The sequence below is a fragment of the Salvelinus sp. IW2-2015 genome, linkage group LG4p (genome assembly GCF_002910315.2).
Source record: "Salvelinus sp. IW2-2015 linkage group LG4p, ASM291031v2, whole genome shotgun sequence".
NCBI classification, from domain to species: domain Eukaryota; kingdom Metazoa; phylum Chordata; class Actinopteri; order Salmoniformes; family Salmonidae; genus Salvelinus; species Salvelinus sp. IW2-2015.
Window position 1 is genome coordinate 25,563,821 of NC_036841.1, and position 9,547 is coordinate 25,573,367.

The window sequence follows — 9,547 nt, forward strand, 5'->3', positions numbered from 1 at the left end:
ACACACACACACACACACACACACACACACACACACACACACACACAAATAAATGCTGAAGCTGTGCTCTTAACTAAATTCTCAAAATTCTTAACTGTCGTACGGAAGTGTTTTTTTGTGCATCTCTTCTTGCCATCGGTCAAGTAATCCCACCTTAGTTTGGTCCAAATGTTATATTATCATATGTCATACTGTGTACTTCAAGCATGACAGTGGTTCTAGAACGACAGCTCTTACATTAGCAAGTGAATGTGTGGTTAATGTAAGTGCACACCTATAACAGAGTACAAATATGTTTTCTACCACTGAAAGAAATTGGTATTCACCAATCTACAATCTTTCTTACAAACATTATGATTTTATGACAAGAGTATTATTAATTGGCATTATCATAAGTAATAATAATAATATTAATGATAGAAATGGCAAGGGAAGAGTTCTGAAATATATACAGTACCAGTCAAAAGTTTGGACACACCTACTCATTCAAGAGTTTTTCTTTATTTTACTATTTTCTACATTGTAGAATAATAGTGAAGACATCAAAACTATGAAATAACACATATGGAATCATGTAGTAACTAAAAAACTGTTAAACAAATTAAAATCTATTTTATATTTGAGATTCTTCAAAGTAGCCACCCTTTGCCTTGATGACAGCTTTGCACACTCTTGGCATTCTCTCATCCAGCTTCATGAGGTAGTCACCTGGAATGCATTTCAGTTAACAGGTGTGCCTTGTTAAATGTTAATTTGTGGAATTTCTTTCCTTCTTCATGCGTTTGAGCCAATCAGTTGTGTTGTGACAAGGTAGGATTGGTATAGAGAAGATAGCCCTATTTGGTAAAAGACCAAGTCCATATTATGGCAAGAACAGCTCAAATAAGTAAAGAAAAATGACAGTCCATCATTGCTTTAGACATGAAGGTCAGTCAATCCAGAAAATTTAAAGAACTTTGAAAGTTTCTTCAAGTGCAGTCGCAAAAACCATCAAGCGCTATGATGAAACTGGCTTTCATGAGGACCGCCACAGGAAAAGAAGACCCAGAGTTACCTCTGCTGCAGAGGATAAATCCATTAGAGTTACCAGCCTCAGATTGCAGCCCAAATAAATGCTTCACAGATTTCAAGCAAACAGACACATCTCAACATCAACTGTTCAGAGGAGACTGCGTGGATCGGGCCTTCATGGTCGAATTGCTACAAAGAAAACACTACTTAAGGACACCAGTAAGAAGAAGAGATTAGCTTGGGCCAATAAACACAAGCAATGGACATTAGACCGGTGGAAATCCGTCCTTTGGTCTGATGAGTCCAAACTTGAGATTTTTGGTTCCAACCGCCGTGTCTTTGTTAGACGCAGAGTAGGTGAACGGATGATCTCTGCATGTGTGGTTCCCACCGTGAAGCATGGAGGAGGAGGTGTGATGGTGTGGGGGTGCTTTGCTGGTGACACTGTCAGTGATTTATTTAGAATTCAAGGCACATTTAACCAACATGGCTACCACAGCATTACACCATCCCATCTGGAGCGATACTCCATCCCATCTGGTTTGTGTTTAGTAGGACCATCAGTTGTTTTTCAACAGCACAATGACCCAACACACCTCCAGGCTGTGTAAGGGCTATTTGACCAAGAAGGAGCATGATGGATTGTTGCATCAGATGACCTGGCCTCCACAATCACCCGACCTCAACCCAATTGAGATGGTTTGGGATGAGTTGGACCACAGAGTGAAGGAAAAGCAGCCAACAAGTGCTCAGCATATGTGGGAACTCCTTCAAGACTGTTGGAAAAGCATTGCAAGAGAATTCCAAGAGTGTGCAAAGCTGGCATCATGGCAAAGGGTGGCTACTTTGAATAATCTAACATCTAAAATATATTTTTTATTTGTTTAACACTTTTTTTGGTTACAACATGATTCCATATGTGTTATTTCATAGTTTTGATGTCTTTACTATTGTTCTACAATGTAGAAAATAGTAAAAATAAAGAAAAACCCTTGAATGAGTAGGTGTGTCCAAACTTTTGACTGGTACTGTATATTCACCTCAAAATGTTCTGTTTTTCTTCTGGCGGAAGAGACTCATAATTTCACTGCCCTAGCCGCAACCAAAATTTCCCCATGGGGATAATAAAGCAATTATCTTATCTTAGTCTCTCTGAACCTCCTGTTGACTGCATGCTTGTAGGATTGGATGGGCAGATGGGCTTCTAATATATATCATCGTACTAAAGCCTCACTAAGCAGAAAAAACAGCATCAACCAAACACAACAAAAATAAACACTGACAGGTAGTTTCTTCCTGTCCTGCAGGAAGTAAGACTAGTCTCCGGGCAGAACTAGGTTCTGAAATAAACAATAGAATAAGCAGTGAAAAAAACTGGATTCAGGAATAGGGCTGAGAAGCCAGTGAGCAGCCAGTGAGCAGTGAGCAGTGAGCAGCCAGTGAGCAGCCATGGATTTGGAACTTGGACAGAGAATTAGCCAATGAGGACTCTATACTAATGTGAACAGAATCACGGAATTAAAGGAGAAAAACAAATAATCAAACAACTATTAACCTAAATGTTAATGGTACTTGCTCTCTACAGGCTCTCATGGCTTAGCATTCCTGACGCCCTCAGACAGAAGGGCATTGGGGTTAAAACGGAAAGTTTTCCAACCAACCTGAGTTTGTGCTTCAATAACGGTCGACAACACTCAGACAGACATGAGCTCAACAGGCAACATGACCTACCTGTCCTGTCTCATAACTCACATCTTGAGGGAAATCATCTCCAAAGAGGGCAAGAAGTGGAATGAACATGGAGGTACTGTTTGAGGGTGTTCCAACAACACTCCTTACTTACTCTCCCCTAGCTAATCCTTCTCTCCAACAGTCTTCAGGGCTAGGCTATTGTCTATTGATTCACATTTTTAAGCAAAGCCATTTTATCGAATAAAGGAACAGTGGAGGGGAAATATTGCAACAACACAGCCTCCTCTCTTTGATGTTTCTATTTCTCTCCCTCTATCTCTCAATCTGTCTCTCTCCCTCTATCTCTCTCAATCTGTCTCTCTCCCTCTATCTCTCTCAATCTGTCTCTCTCTATCTCTCTCAATCTGTCTCTCTCTCTCTCTCTCAATCTGTCTCTCTCCCTCTATCTCTCTCAATCTGTCTCTCTCCCTCTATCTCTCTCAATCTGTCTCTCTCTCTATCTCTCTCAATCTGTCTCTCTCTCTCAATCTGTCTCTCTCTATCTCTATCTCTCTCTGTCTATCTTTTTTGGTCTCAGGAGAACAAAGTAGATTCAAGTAATTTGAGTGCTTCTGGTGGCTCGTCCAGGATGGGGGTTGGGGGTCGGGTGGGGATAAGAGGATGGAGCAAGGAGCTGGGCGGCTTGAGGCAGATGCTGGCTCTGTGCTTGGAGAGGTTCTGGTCTGGTCTGGTCCTACTTCCCGCCGTACATTCTCTCGATGTCGTCCTGGTACTTGCTTTTCAGCTGCTGGCGTTTTAGCTTGAAGGCTTCGGTCACCAGGCCCGTCTCGGGGGTCCAGGGGTCGGGGCTCAGACGGATCTTACGGGGGATCTCAAACCGCTCCAGCTGGGCTGCACAGACAGACAAGAAGAAGAATTGCATCACAACTCCAGTCAGAGATGAAACCAAAGCAACCACCAAAAGGAATGGATGACAAAAGTAGAGCTTCAACCTGACTCCCTATAACCTGTATATACTACTACCACTACCATCTATCTATAACTTCCCTCTCCTCTCTCCAAGGTCTGATGACCTTTGACCTCTCACCTGATAGGGCGGCCTCGGTGATGACCTGCAGGACCACCTCCTCCATGGCAGCGTTGTCACACAGCTCCTCCCACGAGCCCCGGATAAGATACTGCTCCGCCAGCAAAAGCAGATGCTTCTGATTGGGCACCACAAAGCCAATCACGTACATCTCATCGCTGAAGAGAGATAACGGTTAAGAAGACACCGCCATGTCTCTGTTTTTTTACATAGACTGATTCACACACACACGGTTTTGCATAGCTATCCTCGTGGGGACCAAATGGGAATTTGGATTCCCATCCAAAATCCTATTTTCCCTAACCCTAAACTTAACCCTAACCTTAACCCTTAACCTAACCATAACCCTGACCTTAACCCCAAACCTGTAACCCCTAACCCTAAAACTATACCTAACTCCTAACCCTAACCCTAATTGTAACCCTAACCCTAACCCCTAAGCCTAAAATAGCATTTTTCCTCGTGGGGAGCGGAAAAATGTCCCCACTTGTCCGAATTTTCCTTGTTTTACTATCCTTGTGAGGACTTTTGGTACCCACAAGGCACAGTAGGTTGATGGCATCTTAATTGGGAAGGAAGGGCTCGTGGTAATAGCTGAAGCAGAATAGGTGGAATGGTATCAAATACATCAAACACATGGCTTGATGCCATTCTATTCACTCCGTTCCAGCCATTATTATGAGCTGTCCTCCCCTCAGCAGCCTCCACTGCCACAAGGATTGTCAAACAAAAACACAGACTCACGCACGCACACACACACACACACACACACACACACACACACACACACACACACACACACACACACACACACACACACACACACACACACACACACACACACCACACACACACCAACACACACACACACACGACACACACACACACACCTGTTGGCGTAGGCACAGATGTTGTCTATAAGGGGGCAGTTCTTCAGCATGGCCTCCACTTCCCCAAAGACACATACTCTCCTGCCTGGAGCTTAACCAGGTCCTTTCTTACGATCTGTAGACACAGGGACACACTGAGGAGAACTGGGGAGAAACAGCACTTTTCCACTGCACTGCAAGTAGGATTTATGTCAAAGTAAAACATGGCTCAAGATGAATCTCAGAAGTGAGGGTGGAATTGGGAACAGTTGTTCTTGGGAGCTGCTCTGCCAGACTGATATGAACGTAGGGACATGGGTTTTGAAGAAGGGTTTCAGTGGTTTTGGGATGATGTTGATGTGGTGTGCTGGTGTAGGCAGTATCAGGGAGTTTTCTTTTACATACTACTGTACATGGATACAGAGGAGGCTGGTGGGAGGAGCTATAGGGATGACAGGCTCATTGTTATGGCTGGAATGCAATCAGTGGAAGTGGTACCAAAGCACATCAAACATGGAAACAATGTTTGACTCTGCTCCATTGATTTCCATTTCAACCATTCAATGAGGCCCATCATCCTACAGCTCCTCCCACCAGCCTCATTTGATGGACATGCCCAAATGTAAATGCTTATCTTAGCAAATATGAACTTGGGTGCATAACCATGTGGAAAGGGGACACTGAGAATCAAGTCATTCAAAAGAGGTGTTAGCCCTTGCTTCTCACCAATGATCTTGAGGCTCCATCAGGATGGACCTCTCCTCCTATGTCCCCCGTACAGAACCAGCGCTGGCCGTTTTCATCCACAAAGAAGTCCTGGTTCTTGACTCGTTTTTGTAGTAACCCAATGGTAACATTGGACCCGCCAATCAGAATCTCACCTCGTGGGCTGGGCCTGTCTGTGATGTGGTAGCCACCTGGAGGACAGAGCAGTAGGCAAAGCAATTAAGTAATAATGTGGCAAAGAAATTACTTTATGTCCTGAATACAATGCATTATGTTTGGGGGAAATCCAACACAACACATCCCTGGAGTACCATTCTTCATATTTTCAAGCATGGTGGGCTGCTATCATGTTATGGGTATGTTTGTCATGTGGCAAGGGCTGTGACTTTTTTAGGATAAAAGACGTAGTAGAGACAGCACAGGCAAAATCCTAGAGGGAAATCTGGTTCAGTGCTTTTCACCAGACGCTGGGAGACAAATTCACTTTATTTTTTAGCCATTTTAACCCTTTTTCTTCCCAATTTCAACCTTATCTCATCGCTGCAACTCCCCAACGGGTTCGGGAGGCAAAGGTCGAGTCTTGCATCCTCCGAAACATACCGCCGCCAACCGCGGCTTCTTACACCCACCTCTAACTCGGAAGCCAGTTGGAGAAAACGCTGTTCACCTGACGACCGAGTCACTAGAGCACGATGACCCAAAGTAAATCCCCCCCGGACAAACCCTCCCCTAACCCAGACGCCGCTGGGCCATTGGTGCACCGCCCTTATGGGACTCCTGACACGTTCCGGTTGTGATACAGCCCAGGAATCGAACGGGGTCGGTAGTGACACCTCTAGCATTGCGATGCAGTGCCTTAGACCGCTGCGCCACTCGGGAGGCCCGACAAATTCCCTTTCAGCAGGACAATAACCTAAAACAATGCCAAAAATAGTTAGATTTAAATCGGCTTGACAATCTATGGTAAGAATTGAAAAATGGCTGTCTAGCAATGATCAACAACCAATTGAAAGAGCTTGAAGGATGGTTGAAAAGAATATGTGCAAATATTGTACAGTCCAGGTGTGCAAAGCTTCTTAGAGACTTACCCCAGCAAGACTCACAGCTGTAATCACTGCCAATGTGATTCTAACAAGTATGGACTCAGGGGTTTGAATATTTATGTATATCAAGGTATATTAGGGATTTATTTTTCAGAATTTAATTTGACAAATGTTAGAATTTTTCTTCTACTTTGACATTACAGAGTAGTACTTTGTAGATCGTTGACCATCACAGTGACGGATAAATACATTTGAATCCCTATCTTGTAACAACAACATTTGGAAAAGTCAAGAGGAGTGAATACTTTCTTACGACACTGTATGATGGAAAACTGTACAGATGAAAGAGTTTGTTCTGAATGACTTCCTTACAAGATCATGGTGAATGCAGTTCAATATATGAGAGGGTGATTCTTTCTCCTTAAACACTGTCCATCTCTCACACCGACTAGGCATGTGTGTAAATTATGTGGGATGGATTGGTAAACTATAATGACATTGTTTTCATAAGTGTGTGGTGTGTGGTGTGTGTGTGTGTGTGTGGTGTGTGTGTGTGTGTGTGTGTGGTGTGTGTGTGTGTGTGTGGTGTGTGTGTGTGTGTGTGTGTGTGTGTGTGTGTGGTGTGTGTTGTGTGTGTGTGTGTGTGTGTTGGTGTGTGGATAAAGAGACCCAAGGGTCCTCCTCCCTGTCTTGTCTGTTCACTCACCTCCACCCCAATCCTTTGAGCTTGATTTCAGAACAAACGAGTGGTCCTCCAACCGCCCTGTACTGTAGTCCCACACTGGAACACACACACATTACCATCACAAGCTGCATTGACTCACCACGGATAGGTACACAGCGGCACTGTTATGCTGAATGCGCCCCATCCTTACCGTGGCAACCTGATCAAACCATGGTAACCCGCCAAGGCCGTGCTCTCCACTCCCATCCCTGAGGGATGACAGCACTCTCATTGGACCACAGTTTAATATTAATGCTGAACAATGGATCACTGCTGGCTGCAGTCTTTTACTGCATTGGGAGAACTATTGGATATTTCAATGCTGTCTCCCCATTTACTTCTCTTCAGCTCCCATCACTCTGTATTCCAAAAATCCTCCTTTTCCTCCTCCAACCCCTCTCTCTCTCACACCACTCTTCAACACTCCTCTCACTCGTCTCTCACAGTCCCTCACTCTCGCTGATGGTTCCAGCCCCGGCAGTCTCGGTGAGGCCGTAGCCCCTGGCCCACGGGGCAACAGAAGCCACGTTCATATAGAAAGCGCTGGGTGGCCGGCAGAGAGGGGTGCCCCCCCGACAGCAAGCACCCCGGTCTTCCCCGCAGAGGGGACCGAACTTCTTAAACACTAAGCTGAGGGAGGAGGGGAGGGGGAGGGATGATCTTTAATCATGTTTTACACTTCCTGGTTGAACATGCTCAACCTTGTATCAGGTTTTGTGTGGTGTAATCGATATAGTGTGTGTATGTAAGGAGTGTGTGTGTGTGTACTGTAGTTGAGACTGACGTACTTTGTCACCACAGTGGCGTGCCTGCTCCTGGGAGAGTTGCTTCCAGCTTGTAGTTGTAGGCCAAGAGTGAACAGAGTCCTCTGAGCAACTACTCATCTCCTCACCTTGGTCATCACATTCTTATAAGATACGATCCATAATCTCCTGTAGCACACGAGAGAGTGAGAGAGAAGATGAGAGAGAGAGAGAGAGAGAGAGGAGAGTGAGAGAGAGAGAGAGAGGTGTGAGAGAGAGAGAGAGAGGAGGCCCCATAGAGATGAAGAGAGAAGAGAGAGAGAGAGAGAGAGAGAAGAGAGAGAGAGGAGAGAGAAGAGAGAGAGAGAGAGAGAGAGAGAGAGAGAGAGAGAGAGAGAGATGAGAGAGAGAGAAGAGAGAGGAGAGAGAGAGAGAGAGAGAGAAAAGATGGGAGGTAATTGAGAATGGGTAAAGAGACAAGAAAAGAAGAAAAAAATTAAAAAAAGGGAAAAAAAGGGGGAGTTTTGACCATAGGATTTGAGAAATAGTAACTAGGGGGAGTTGAATAGGATGTATGAGGTATAGTAGACAGGGGGAGTTGAATAGGATGGTGAGATAGTAGAACAAGGGGGAGTTGAATAGGATGTATGAGGTAGTAAAGAAACAGGGGAGTTGTAAATATGATGTATGAGATAGTAGAACAGGGGATGTTGAATAGGATGTATGTAGATAGTAAGAACAAGGGGGAGGTGAGTAGGATGTATGAGATTAGTAGAAAGGGGGAGTTGAAATAGGATGTAATGAGATAAGTAGAACAGGGGGGTTGAATAGGATGTAATGAGATAGTAGAACAGGGGGAGGTGAGTAGATTTATGAGATTAGTAGAACAGGGGGAGTTGAAATAGGTATGTAGAAGATAGTAAGAACAGGGGGAGGTGAGTAAGGGATGTATGAGATAGTAGAACAGGGGGGTTGAAGTAGGAGTATGAGATAGTAGAACAGGGGGAGGTTTGAGTAAGGGAGTATTGAGATAAGAACAGGGCGTGAGTAGATGTATGAGAATAGTAGAACAGGGGGAGTGGAGTAGGATGTAAGATGGTAAACAGGGGGAGGTGGAGAGGCAGAGATAGGGGACAGAAGAGGGTGAAATAATTACGAGTGTGGGTTCGGGTCCAATAAGTTCGGGATCTGTATGATAGTGGCCAAAAGCAACATTGCTTTCACTGTGTCTGTCTGCAGTCTAAATAATGGGGCGTTGGTCCAGAGGCCCCGACATCAGATCCCTGACACCTCTCGTCAGGAGGTGTTAGTTCTGAGGACTTTGTGAGCACAGAGATAACACAATGGAGGGAGTGACATCAGCCAGGTCTCTTTCTGCTATCTGCCCAGCAGAGACTCCGTGTCTCTGGGTAAAAACAAGACCAAGTCCCATAACCAAACCAATTTCAATATTAGAGGTTTAAGCGAGATGATGTCTTAGATAGGTCTAAAATGCAATCAATTCTGTAAAAGATGCTCCCACAGATTCATAAACTAAGTAAAAAGCATATCAGATATACTGTGGTGTATTGGGAATAATCTGGTCATATGAAATACATGTATTCATGTTACAGTAAAACAATAGAATGGGAATGCGCGAGAGCGCCCTCCTC

The 9,547-nt window shown here is 44.5% G+C and overlaps 1 pseudogene; it reads right to left on the minus strand.

The window, feature by feature from the left end:
* LOC111957991 (uncharacterized) overlaps positions 1-9,547 on the minus strand; it is a 35,255-nt pseudogene continuing 25,708 nt past the window's right edge.